Source organism: Triticum urartu, chromosome 6A (assembly GCF_056163025.1).
Source record: "Triticum urartu cultivar PI428250 chromosome 6A, HENAU_Tu73, whole genome shotgun sequence".
In the NCBI taxonomy this organism is placed as follows: domain Eukaryota; kingdom Viridiplantae; phylum Streptophyta; class Magnoliopsida; order Poales; family Poaceae; genus Triticum; species Triticum urartu.
In genome coordinates, this window is record NC_141878.1 from 298,864,188 (window position 1) to 298,876,851 (window position 12,664).

Sequence of the window (12,664 nt, forward strand, 5' to 3'; positions counted from 1 at the left end):
CTAGATGGCTTCTTCTCTCTCTTTGATCTTCAATACAATGTTCTCCTTGTAGGATCGAAAGTATGTCTAGAGGGGGGTGATTAGACTACTTGACCAAATAAAAACTTAACCTTTTCCCAATTTTAGTTCTTGGCAGATTTTAGCTATTTTAGGACAAGTCAAGCAATCATGCAAAGAGTATATTGGCAGCGGAAAGTAAAGCATGCAACTTGCAAGAGTGTAAAGGGAAGGGTTTGGAGAATTCAAACGCAATTGGAGACACGGATGTTTTTCCCATGGTTCGGATAGGTGGTGCTATCCTACATCCACGTTGATGGAGACTTCAACCCACGAAGGGTAACGGTTGCGCGAGTCCACACAGGGCTCCACCCAAGGGTAACGGTTGCGCGAGTCCACACAGGGCTCCACCCACGAAGGGTCCACGAAGAAGCAACCACCCACAAAGGGTCCACGAAGAAGCAACCTTGTCTATCCCACCATGGCCATCGCCCACACAGGACTTGCCTCACTAGCGGTAGATCTTCATGAAGTAGGCGATCTTCTTGCCCTTACAAACTCCTTGGTTCAACTCCACAATCTTGTCGGAGGCTCCCAAGTGACACCTAGCCAATCTAGGAGACACCACTCTCCAAGAAGTAACAAATGGTGTGTAGGTAATGAACTCCTTGCTCTTGTGCTTCAAATGATAGTCTCCCCAACACTCAACTCTCTCTCATAGGATTTGGATTTGGTGGAAAGAAGATTTGAGTGGAATGTAACTTGGGAAGGCTAGAGATCAAGATTCATATGGTAGGAATGGAATATCTTGGTCTCAACGCATGAGTAGGTGGTTCTCTCTCAGAACATATGAGTTGGAATGGTGTGTGTGTGTGTTCTGATGGCTCTCTCACGGAATGGGAAGGAGGTGGAGGGGTATATATAGCCTCCACACAAAATCCAACCGTTACACAGTTTTCCAATCTCGGTGGGACCAAATCAATAAGCTCGGTCGGAACGAAAATGTAAACCTAGTGACCGTTAGTGATTTTCGGTGGGACTGACATGCAACTCGGTAGGACCGATATGGTTAGGTTTGGGCATAGCGTAATCTCGGTGAGACCGATTACACAAACTCGGTGAGACCGAATTTGGTAATTAGCTAACCAGAGAGTTGGTCAGGCAAACTCGGTGGGACCGATTTGCTCTTTCGGTGAGACCGAGTGGAACTCGGTGAGACCGAAAAGTTACAAAAGGGAAACACTGAGTTTACATTGCAATCTCGGTGGGACCGAAAAGTTACGAAAGGGAAACAAAGAGTTTGCAAGCCCATCTCGGTGAGACCGAGATCCCTATCGGTAGAACCGAATTGCTAGGGTTTGGCAGTGGCTAATGACAAGTGAAACTCGGTGGCGCCGGATAGGAAGAATCGATAGGACCGAGTTTGGCTTAGGGTTTAGGTCATATGTGGATATGGGAAAGTAGTTGAGGGTTTTGGAGCATATCACTAAGCACATGAAGCAAGAGGCTCATTAAGCAACACCTCATCCCTCCTTGATAGTATTGGCTTTTCCTAAAGACTCAATGTGATATTGGATCACTAAAATATAAAATGAAGAGTCTTGAGCTTTTGAGCTTGAGCCAATCCTTTGTCCTTAGCATTTTGAGGGTTCCACTTTCACATCCATGCCATGCCAATCATTGAGCTTTCCTGAAATAATCATCTTGGTTTAGCATTAGCTCAATGAGCTATATGTTGTTATAAATTACCAAAACCACCTAGGGATAGTTGCACTTTCAATCTCCCCCTTTTTGGTAATTGATGACAACATATAGAACAAAGCTTCGACAAATGATAATAAGCATGAAATATATCATCGCTTTGAGAAGTATGTGATATGTAAGAGCTCCCCCTAAATTTGTGCATATTTAAAATTTTCTTTGGACTACAAATGCATAAGGAGTTAGAGTCATGGGTTACTCTTCCATGTCACATACATCTTGGTGGAGCGCTTAAAATGATAAGAATGAAATACATGCACTCATCACCAAGAATAGTGAATGATCACATAAGATAGATAAGGTAATAGCATTAAGCAAACATTAAGTGTAGCTTATGATCAAACACATGATCATCAATGTCTCACAAGCATAGTATCTCAAGCACTTCAAAAGCAAACAAGTTTGAAAAACCACCAAATAAAGCAAGAGAGAAAAGCAACACTCTCTCTCTCGAAGCCTATGATCTATACATCTTCTCCCCCTTTGGCAACAAGTTACCAAAAAGTTCCTAGAAAATGCATAGCACTAGATCGACGCTCAGGCTTGATCTTCAGGTGGTGGTGGAGTCCGGATCACTCCAAGGACGAAGGCTTCGGTAGATGCTCAAGTAGATGCTGGAGTTGGAGCTGAAGTAGATGCTGGAGCTGGTGGAACTGAGGCTGTGGCTGGTGCTGAGGTGGTGGCTCTTGTGTCAGCAACTGGCACGGCAGACGACCTCGGACCTCTTGGCACTCTGGCAAAGGCATGAGTAGTAGTCCTGCCTCTCCACTCCTGCATGTCCTCCTGGAGCTGCTCCACTGCAGACTGAACTTCTGTTACTTTGACATCCAAGTCATAGAACTTCTGTTCCATGATTCTCTCTAGGCTCTGCTGATTTTGAGTGAGGGTGGCCAGACTTTGCTCAATCCTCAGCGTGGATGCAATCAAGTAACCAAGCTGCTCTTGTTTAGTCTTCAAGAAATACTCAGATGCCTCCTCTTGAGTTGGCATCTTGGCAGCTTTCTCCTTCCTCACCTTCTCCTTCTTTGCGTAAGCTTGTGCAGACGATGGCTCATTCTCAGTCATCACAACTTCATTGTTCTCAAAATCTGGACGGATGGGCAAATGTTCCTTGTCCAATAAATATATTCTCGTGCCCATCTTGGAGTTGATGAGCTCCTGAACCTGAGGGGCATATCCGCAGCTCCTCTTCTGGTCTGCTGCAGTCCTCTTGATTGTTTCCACTATGAGGCTCATCACCTTGAACTTCTAAGGCACATCAAACACATGTAGCAAGTTGATAGCATGGCCTCTGATCATCTTGTGATCTCCAGACTTAGGCAATAAGGTGTGCCTTAGTATCCAATTGATCGTCGGGAGCCCTGACAGAAGGTAATGTACTGAGCCAAACTTGAAGGTATCAAGTGCTTCATTTGGGATCTCCTTGTACATATTTGACATTGAGTTGTGGTCCATTTTCTTCTTGGCATAGATATCCAAGTCATCATCTTGCTCCTCTGGGGCACTAATGATCTGTGCCCACTCAGCAACTGTGGATTGGTACCTTGTACCCTCAGACATCCATGTGATCCTCCCATCTGGATAAAAATGTGCTGTGGAGTAGAACTGCATGATGAGTTCCTCGTTCCACTTTGTGAGCTTCTGCCCAACAAAGTCATCTACTCCACAAGCTATGAAGCTGTCTTGCACTCCAGGATAGTGCTCCTCATTGTCCTTGATGTATGTCCAATCAACCCATCGCATATCACAGACAATGGGCTTCTTATCTAGCAGCACTGTCTCATAAAAATCCTGTTGCTCCTTGGTGTGAAACCTGTTGTCCACGGCAGTCCTTCTCCTTGAAGCATATGGGTCTGCTTCTCTCCACTTCCTCAGCCCTGAATCTCTCCTGAGCTTCATGTCCTCAGCCACAGGATGAGCATCGTTGTGGTCTGGGGTCTTGGGCTTGAGCTTCCTTAGGACATTCTCTTCCTCTTCTTTAGCAACAGTCTCAGGCACTGGGGCCTTGTTCTTCTCAGCTGCTGGGATGCTTCTTGTGTTCCTCTTTGGCTTTGGCTTTGGAGCTGGCTTGGCCTTGGAAGCAGCTCCCCCTGATTTTATGGCATCTCCCATTAGCTTGGGTGCCTTGGGTGCTGGTGCAGCTACCTCTTCTTCTTCTTCCTCTTCCATGATGGAAGCTTTGCCAAGCACTCTAGCCACAGTCTTCTTCACTCTTTCCTTTATTTTCTTGCTCTCAGCTGCAACTGGCTCTATGGGCTTCTCAGTTGACATTCTGGCCTTTGACATTGGCTGCCTGCCTGCTGGCCTTTTGATTTTCAGGCCTGGCTTAGTGCCTTGAGCTGGCTCAACTTTCTTGGAAGTGGCCTCTTCCTCTGCCACATAGTCTTCATCTTCGGAATCTGAAGTCCTCTTCTTCCTCTATCTCGTGGCAGCCTTTGGCAAGTTGCTAGGGGTGCTCCTGCTGCCCTCATCTGAAGAACTTGAGGGACTAGTGCCCTCACTCATCACCACTTGCTGTTCTGACACATTCTGGCTATCACTTTGGTCTGACATGCTGCAAGCTCTGACTGCTGACCCTGTGAACAGATTATAGATGAGGTAGAAAGGATGAGCATCACAAAATGCAGAGATTTTTGCAAAAAGAATGATCCAAAAACATAGTTTTAGTTTCCCACTGAAATCATCTCGGATCTACCGATTTTCAAACTCGGTGATACCGAAGCAGTTTTGGAACCTAAACTAGTGAACTCGGTTGGACCGAGTCACAGTTCGGTGGCACCAAGACTGCTAGGGTTTCACAGAGTTCCAAAATCGGTCACACCGATAAGTAATTCTCGGTCAGACCGAGTCTCACTTGTGCAATGGCATAAGCCAAATCGGTGGGACCGAGTTTTTCAACTCGGTGGGTCCGAGATGGTTTCGGCGGAAACCTAGACCTAGAATTTCGAATCAAACCTAATCTATGAGCGTTTTGACTGGATAGGAGTGTTTCAATCGTGGCAAGAATCATGAAGAACATAATGTGCTAGGAATCAGATTGGAGAATAGCACAAAGATCAAGTCCACACCCTAGTTCGGCGGGGACTTGCTACGGCGGCAACGGCGGGGCAGAATTCCCGTTGACGGCGACGGAGGCCAGCGACTGGAGGCGGCTGGCGGCGAGAAGATGATCCGGAGACCACGTTGGCAGAGCAGGCTATCGCGCGGGCGAAGGGGTTCGGAGAAATTTCCAAAATTTTGCCCGTGACTATATATAGCCCGACCCTGTCGGTGTGACCGAGTGGAACAACTCGGTGGCACCGAGATTCATAACTGCGTGCAGTTACTGAAACTCGGTGTGACCGAAATGTTCAAATCGGTTGCACCGAGATCGAAAACCTAGATCAACTTAATGATCTCGGTAGGACCGAAAGTGGAGTATCGGTCAGACTGAGAATCATAAAGAGGTTTTGGAAGTTTAAGTCTATGACGAATCGGGGACTCCGAGCGCTCCTCACACAGAGTGGTTCGAATCTGACTTGATCAAATTTTGTGATGCAGCATGAATAGAGTTTGAGATGAGAAAAGCATAGATAGCTAGAGGAGGTTCTGAGGCATTCTTGTCCATCCACTTGGCAAAAAGAAATAAAGCCGAACAATCAAAACAACAAGTGGATGTCCTCGAATGAGTAAAATATGCAACCAGCATGCTCACACAATAAGATGGCAAATGAAATATGTGACAAGGCATGCACAGCCAATTCTAGCATCTATCAAGCAATTTGCGATGACTAGGTCATCTATATATGAGTATATTGACTTAGGAGTCAAGTGAGAGCACTTGATCATAGGTCATACTCATCGTTTAAGCTCAAGTGGGGTTACCACTTTTACATAAAGCATTGTTGTGTTCACATCTTTAGAGTTGCTTTAGCTCAAGTCTTAGAGTAAAGCTCCCCCTAGATGTGATATCCCCCCTAAGAGGGATGAACTAACCTTGGGTTTTGTCGATGATGACTTCATGTAGATGTTGAAGATGTGGATGCTCAATGTTGATGTAGATCACTTGGAGCTATCCGTTTGAGTGAATTGCACTTTCAATACCTACATGGGTTAGTCCCACAAGGAACAAACAAGGATATCCATAGACATAGAGTGATGCACACAAAAGATGATGTCCATGAAAACTTTTAGGTTACCTTGTCCCTTGTCTTACCAACAAGAGGGTTTGTGACTCCTTGAACTAGTGCACAATGTGGAAGTTGATTGCACTTGTTCTTGCCAAAATGATAAGAGTGAAGTATGTTGGCGGAGTCACCCTCAAGAACTCTCTAGTTCTTCTTATTTTGGATCCACATCATCTTGATGGGAATCCTTGGAGTTGTAGTCGTACTTGATGAAGTGGAACTTGAAGTAGTCTTGGGAATCCACTTGACTAAGGTCTTTGGAGCTTCTTCAAATGCATCAATTTCCTCTTGAAGCTTGTCCTTGCCTTTTTGCTTGTAGTCTTGTGGTGGAAGATCATCTTGAGCTTGTGTCCCCTTGAAAGAAGTATCATACTTCTCTTGTTGAGGAACAAACTTTGTCTTGGGGTATTGATCTTCTTCCCACTCAACTCCATTGGCATTGAACTTCCGTTCAAAACCAACACCTTGATTCTTCCGGTGCATTCCTTGCTTGCGCACAATTTCCTCGAATTTCTTACTCCCGGCAAGGCTTTTGTACACTCCTTTCTCTATAATTCCCTTCAATAAACTATTTTCTTGCTCAAGTGTAACTTGGCTAAGAGAATCATTAGTGGAATCAAGAGAACTACTAGAAGCAACAATATTGGATTTAGCATGATCATTGTTACTGCTAGAGGAAGAATCTTTCTTGTTACTACACTTGACTTGAGGCATGTAAGTAGATAAGAGTAAACTCTTGGCAATGTAAGAAGAACTTTTCTTGCGGAGATCATCATTGATTGCCTTTAAGAACTCATGCTCTTGCTCAAGATTGAGCTTTTCAAAGCGTAATTTCTCATGAGCTCTTAAAAGTTCTCGATGATCTTCGAAGATAGTTTCATGATCTAACTTAAGAGTGTTTAGTTCTTTAGTTAGAGCCTCAATCTTCTCCTTATCATTGTCATTCGTTTTATCTTGATTAGCATGATTAATTGGTCTTTCATCATAATATTCATCACTAGAGTTGTCACCAAGCAAACCATCACCTAACAAGTCATCTTCATCACTATTGAAATCAACATACTCGGGGTGTGTTACCTTAGGACCTTTGGCCATGAAGCATATTCCAATTCCTTCATTTGGTGAGTCAAATATGTCGTAGGAGTTGGTTGACACAAGTGCTAGACCGGCAACACCTTCATCTTGAGTATCTTCGGAGTCGGAGTGATAACTTCTCTCGGAGTGGCTGTCGGAGTCGGAGCCGGATACCCATTCACCAACATGAGCTTGATGTCTTCTTCTTGTGTAGCTCCTTGATGATTTTTCCTTCCTTTCCGAATCCTTGCTTCTCCGTGAGTATCTTCGTTCATAACGATCATCTCTACTCCTTCCCTCTCTTGGTGGTGATTCTTTGCTTCTTCTTCTTGGAGAATCTTCTCTTCTCTTGTAGGGAGCCGTACACTCATTGGAATAGTGTCCGGGTCTTCCACAATTGTAGCAGTTTCGCTCTCGACTAGAAGATCTTTTGTCATTGTAGGACCTTGACTTGAAGCTTCTATCTTTGCTTCTACTCTTGTAGAACTTGTTGAAGTTCTTCACCATTAAGCTCAATTCTTCATTGAAGTCTTGTTTCTCACTCGATGATGTAGGGGCTTCACATGAGGCTTTATAGGCACCACTTGATTTGTTGTGAAGTTCCTCTTTATCCTTAAGTGACATCTCATGAGCAACAATTCTTCCAATCACCTCCGTTGGCTTGAGATCTTTGTAATTGGGCATCATTTGGATCAATGTGCACACGGTATCATATTTTCCATCCAAGGCTCTTAGAATCTTCTTGATGATGAATCTATCGGTCATCTCTTCACTCCCTAAGCCGGCAATCTCATTTGTGATGAGAGCAAGCCTAGAGTACATTTCAGCGACACCTTCACCATCCTTCATCTTGAACTTGTCAAGTTGGCTTTGAAGCACATCCAACTTGGATTCCTTGACGGAGTCGGTACCTTCGTGCATATCAATCAAAGTGTCCCAAATTTCCTTTGCATTCTCAAGACGGCTGATTTTGTTGAATTCTTCGGGGCACAATCCGTTGAAGAGAATATCACAAGCTTGAGCATTGTATTGCAACATATTCAACTCATCCGCGGTAGCTTCACGGTTTGGTTCTCTCCCATCAAAGAAGTCACCTTGCAAACCAACACACACAATAGCCCAAACGGTGGGGTTATGTCCAAGAATATGCATTTTCATTTTATGCTTCCAACTAGCAAAATTAGTACCATCAAAGTAAGGACCTCTACGGTGATAATTTCCGTCGCTAGACGCCATACTCTCCTAGGTTGTGAAACCAAGGCTATGACCACCAAAAGCTATGGAGATCAAGCAAATGGAGACCAAAGCTCTGATACCACTTGTAGGATGGAAAGTATGTCTAGAGGGGGGTGATTAGACTACTTGACCAAATAAAAACTTAACCTTTTCCCAATTTTAGTTCTTGGCAGATTCTAGCCATTTTAGGACAAGTCAAGCAATCATCACACAATTCAAGCAAGCATGCAAAGAGTATATTGGCAGCGGAAAGTAAAGCATGCAACTTGCAAGAGTGTAAAGGGAAGGGTTTGGAGAATTCAAACGCAATTGGAGACACGGATGTTTTTCCCGTGGTTCGGATAGGTGGTGCTATCCTACATCCACGTTGATGGAGACTTCAACCCACGAAGGGTAACGGTTGCGCGAGTCCACACAGGGCTCCACCCAAGGGTAACGGTTGCGCGAGTCCACACAGGGCTCCACCCACGAAGGGTCCACGAAGAAGCAACCACCCACAAAGGGTCCACGAAGAAGCAACCTTGTCTATCCCACCATGGCCATCACCCACACAGGACTTGCCTCACTAGCGGTAGATCTTCACGAAGTAGGCGATCTCCTTGCCCTTACAAACTCCTTGGTTCAACTCCACAATCTTGTCCGAGGCTCCCAAGTGACACCTAGCCAATCTAGGAGACACCACTCTCCAAGAAGTAACAAATGGTGTGTAGGTAATGAACTCCTTGCTCTTGTGCTTCAAATGATAGTCTCCCCAACACTCAACTCTCTCTCATAGGATTTGGATTTGGTGGAAAGAAGATTTGAGTGGAAAGCAACTTGGGAAGGCTAGAGATCAAGATTCATATGGTAGGAATGGAATATCTTGGTCTCAACACATGAGTAGGTGGTTCTCTCTCAGAACATATGAGTTGGAATGGTGTGTGTGTTCTGATGGCTATCTCACGGAATGAGAAGGAGGTGGAGGGGTATATATAGCCTCCACACAAAATCCAACCGTTACACAGTTTTCCAATCTCGGTGGGACCGAATCAATAAGCTCGGTCGGACCGAAAATGTAAACCTAGTGACCGTTAGTGATTTTCGGTGGGACTGACATGCAACTCGGTAGGACCGATATGGTGAGGGTTTGGGCATAACGTAATCTCGGTGAGACCGATTACACAAACTCGGTGAGACCGAATTTGGTAATTAGCTAACCAAAGAGTTGGTCAAGCAAACTCGGTGGGACCGATTTGCTCTTTCGGTGAGACCGAGTGGAACTCGGTGAGACCGAAAAGTTACAAAAGGGAAACACAGAGTTTACATTGCAATCTTGGTGGGAACGATTCGCTCTTTCGGTGAGACCGAAAAGTTACGAAAGGGAAACAGAGAGTTTGCAACCCCATCTCGGTGAGACCGAGATCCCTATCGGTAGAACCGAATTGCTAGGGTTTGGCAGTGGCTAATGACAAGTGAAACTCGGTGGCGCCGGATAGGAAGAATCGATAGGACCGAGTTTGGCTTAGGGTTTAGGTCATATGTGGATATGGGAAAGTAGTTGAGGGTTTTGGAGCATATCACTAAGCACATGAAGCAAGAGGCTCATTAAGCAACACCTCATCCCTCCTTGATAGTATTGGCTTTTCCTAAAGACTCAATGTGATCTTGGATCACTAAAATATAAAATGAAGTGTCTTGAGCTTTTGAGCTTGAGCCAATCCTTTGTCCTTAGCATTTTGAGGGTTCCACTTTCACATCCATGCCATGCCAATCATTGAGCTTTCCTGAAATAATCATCTTGGAATAGCATTAGCTCAATGAGCTATATGTTGTTATAAATTACCAAAACCACCTAGCGATAGTTGCACTTTCACTCCTCGATGTTCTTGGAGATCTATTCGATGTAATACTTTTTTGTGGTGTGTTTGTTGAGATCGAGCGAATTGTGGGTTTGTGATTAGATTATCTATGAATATTATTTGAGTCTTCTCTGAACTCTTTTATGCCTGATTCTTATAGCTTTGTATTTCTCTCTGATCTATCCATTAGGTTTGGCCAACTAGATTGATTTATCTTGCAATGGGAGGGGTGTTTTGTGATGGGTTCCATCTTCCGTTTCTCAATCTCAGTGACAGAAAGGGACATGACAGTACTTTGATTCTCTAGATGCATACTGGACAACGATCGATGAGTGGAGTAATAGTAGGAGATGCAGGCAGGAGTCGATCTAGTTGTCTCGAACGTGATTCCTATATACAAGCTCATTGCCAAGGATGTCGTCATAATTATTCACTTTTCTATCAATTGCCCAACAGTAATTTGTTTACCCACCGTATGTTATGTTCAAGAGAGAAGCCTCTGGTGAAAACTATGGCCCTCGGATCTATTTTAATCATATATTAAAATCCAAAAACACCTTGCTGCAATTTATTTACTTTTATTTTATTTTGTGCTATTCCTTATCTACCTATCACTACCAAATTTGATCCTTGCAATAACCGCCAAGGGATTGAAAACCCCTCGTTTGCGTTGGGTGCAAGTATTTGTTATTTTGTATATAGGTACTGCTAACGAGATGTTGTGTGGTCCTCCTACTAGATTAATAATCTTGGTTCTTAACTGAGGGAAATACTTATCTCTATTGTACTGCATCATCCTCTCCTCTTCGAGGAAATCCTAACACAGCTCACAAGTAGCAAGAAGAATTTCTGGTGCCCTTGCCTCGGAGACATCACCAACATCTATCAAGTACCATCGCATAAACTTTCTTCTCCTTGCATTTACTTTTATTTTCCATTTGCCTCTCATTTTCATCTCCCCCACTTCTAAAACATTTTCACAAAAACACAAAAATATTTTTTGTTTGCCTTTTTCTTGTTAGCTTGCTTTGTCACGATGTATCAAAAAAATACCAAGTTGAGTGATTTTTCCAATGCCAATAATAATGATTTTACTAGTATTCTTATTGCTCCTCCCAGCACTAGTGTGGAGTCTTGTGATATTAATGACACTTTACTAAATCTTGTTTTGAAATAACAATTTTGTGGTAGTCCTAGTGAAGATGATGCATCCCATGTTAACACTTTCCTCGAATTGTGTGATATGTAAAAGAAAAAAGATGTCGATAATGATATTTTCGAATTAAAATTATTTCCATTCTCACTACGAGATCGTGCTAAAGCTTGGATTTGATCCTTGCCACGAAATAGTATTGATTCTTGGGATAAGTGTAAGGATGCTTTTATTGCCAAGTATTTTCCTCCCGCAAAAATTAGTTCTCTTAGAAATCAAAATATGAATTTTAAGCAACTTGAGCATGAACATGTTGCCCAATCTTGGGATAGGATGAAATTAATGATAATAAATTTCCCTACGCATGGCTTAAGTTTATGGATGATCATACAAAAAAATTATGCGGGATTGAACTTTGTTTCTAGAAATCTTTTAGATTTTACTGTGGGTGGTACTTTTATGGAAGTCACACTAGGAGAATCTAAAAAATTGCTTGATAATATTATGGAAGATTATTCACAATGGCATACTGAAACAACCCCCAACGGTAAAAAAAGTGAATTGTGTTGAAGAAATGAGTACTTTGCATGATAAAGTAGATGCGCTTATAAAAATGGTTGCTAGTAAAAGTGCTCATATTGATACTAATGATGTGCCATTGTCTAGTTTGATTGAGAAAAATAATGATCCCGTAGATGTGAATTTTGTCTCACGAAACAACTTCAATAGTAATGCTTATAGAGGTAATTTTAATCCTAGGCTGTTTTGTGGAAATTACTCTAATAATTATTACGGCAATTCCTATGGTAAGTAGTAGTTTGAGTAAACTTGATGATATGTCTATGATAGAATTGTTCATGGTATGGAAAATCTTAAATCTAATTTTTTTTCCATCCAAGCTTGATATTAGTGAGTCCATTAAAGCTCTTTATGTTTCCATTGATAAAAGTAAAAAAAAGAACCGCTAGGTTAAGGGCTAAGCGAGAATTTTTGGAAGAAGTGATTCCACCTGGTATTTATTGCAACTATGATGAAGATATAAAATGATTGGTGTTACACCCATTGAATCTTTGTTTATAAATATAAAACTTGATGAAAAGGGGACTGAACATGAGTCAACTTTAGCAATAAGGCATCCCCATTGTTCGGAGGGTGAAAATCTTAATGAAAAATTTGATAAAAGTGGGTTTGGAGAGGTCAAAACTTTAAATAGTCATGTGCTCACTTCTTTGGGTTTCAAGGATTTTTATTATGATAGTTGTTCTTTAATTGAGTGTATTTCCTTGTTGCAATACATGCTAAATTCACCCAATGCTTATGAACAAAATAAGCCTTTTACTAGAAGCTATGATGAAAGCTTTAGAAGAAAAGCTAGGACCATAGGTTTCAATGCCTAGGAAATTATATGATGAATGGGAACCTACCATAAAATTGAAGAT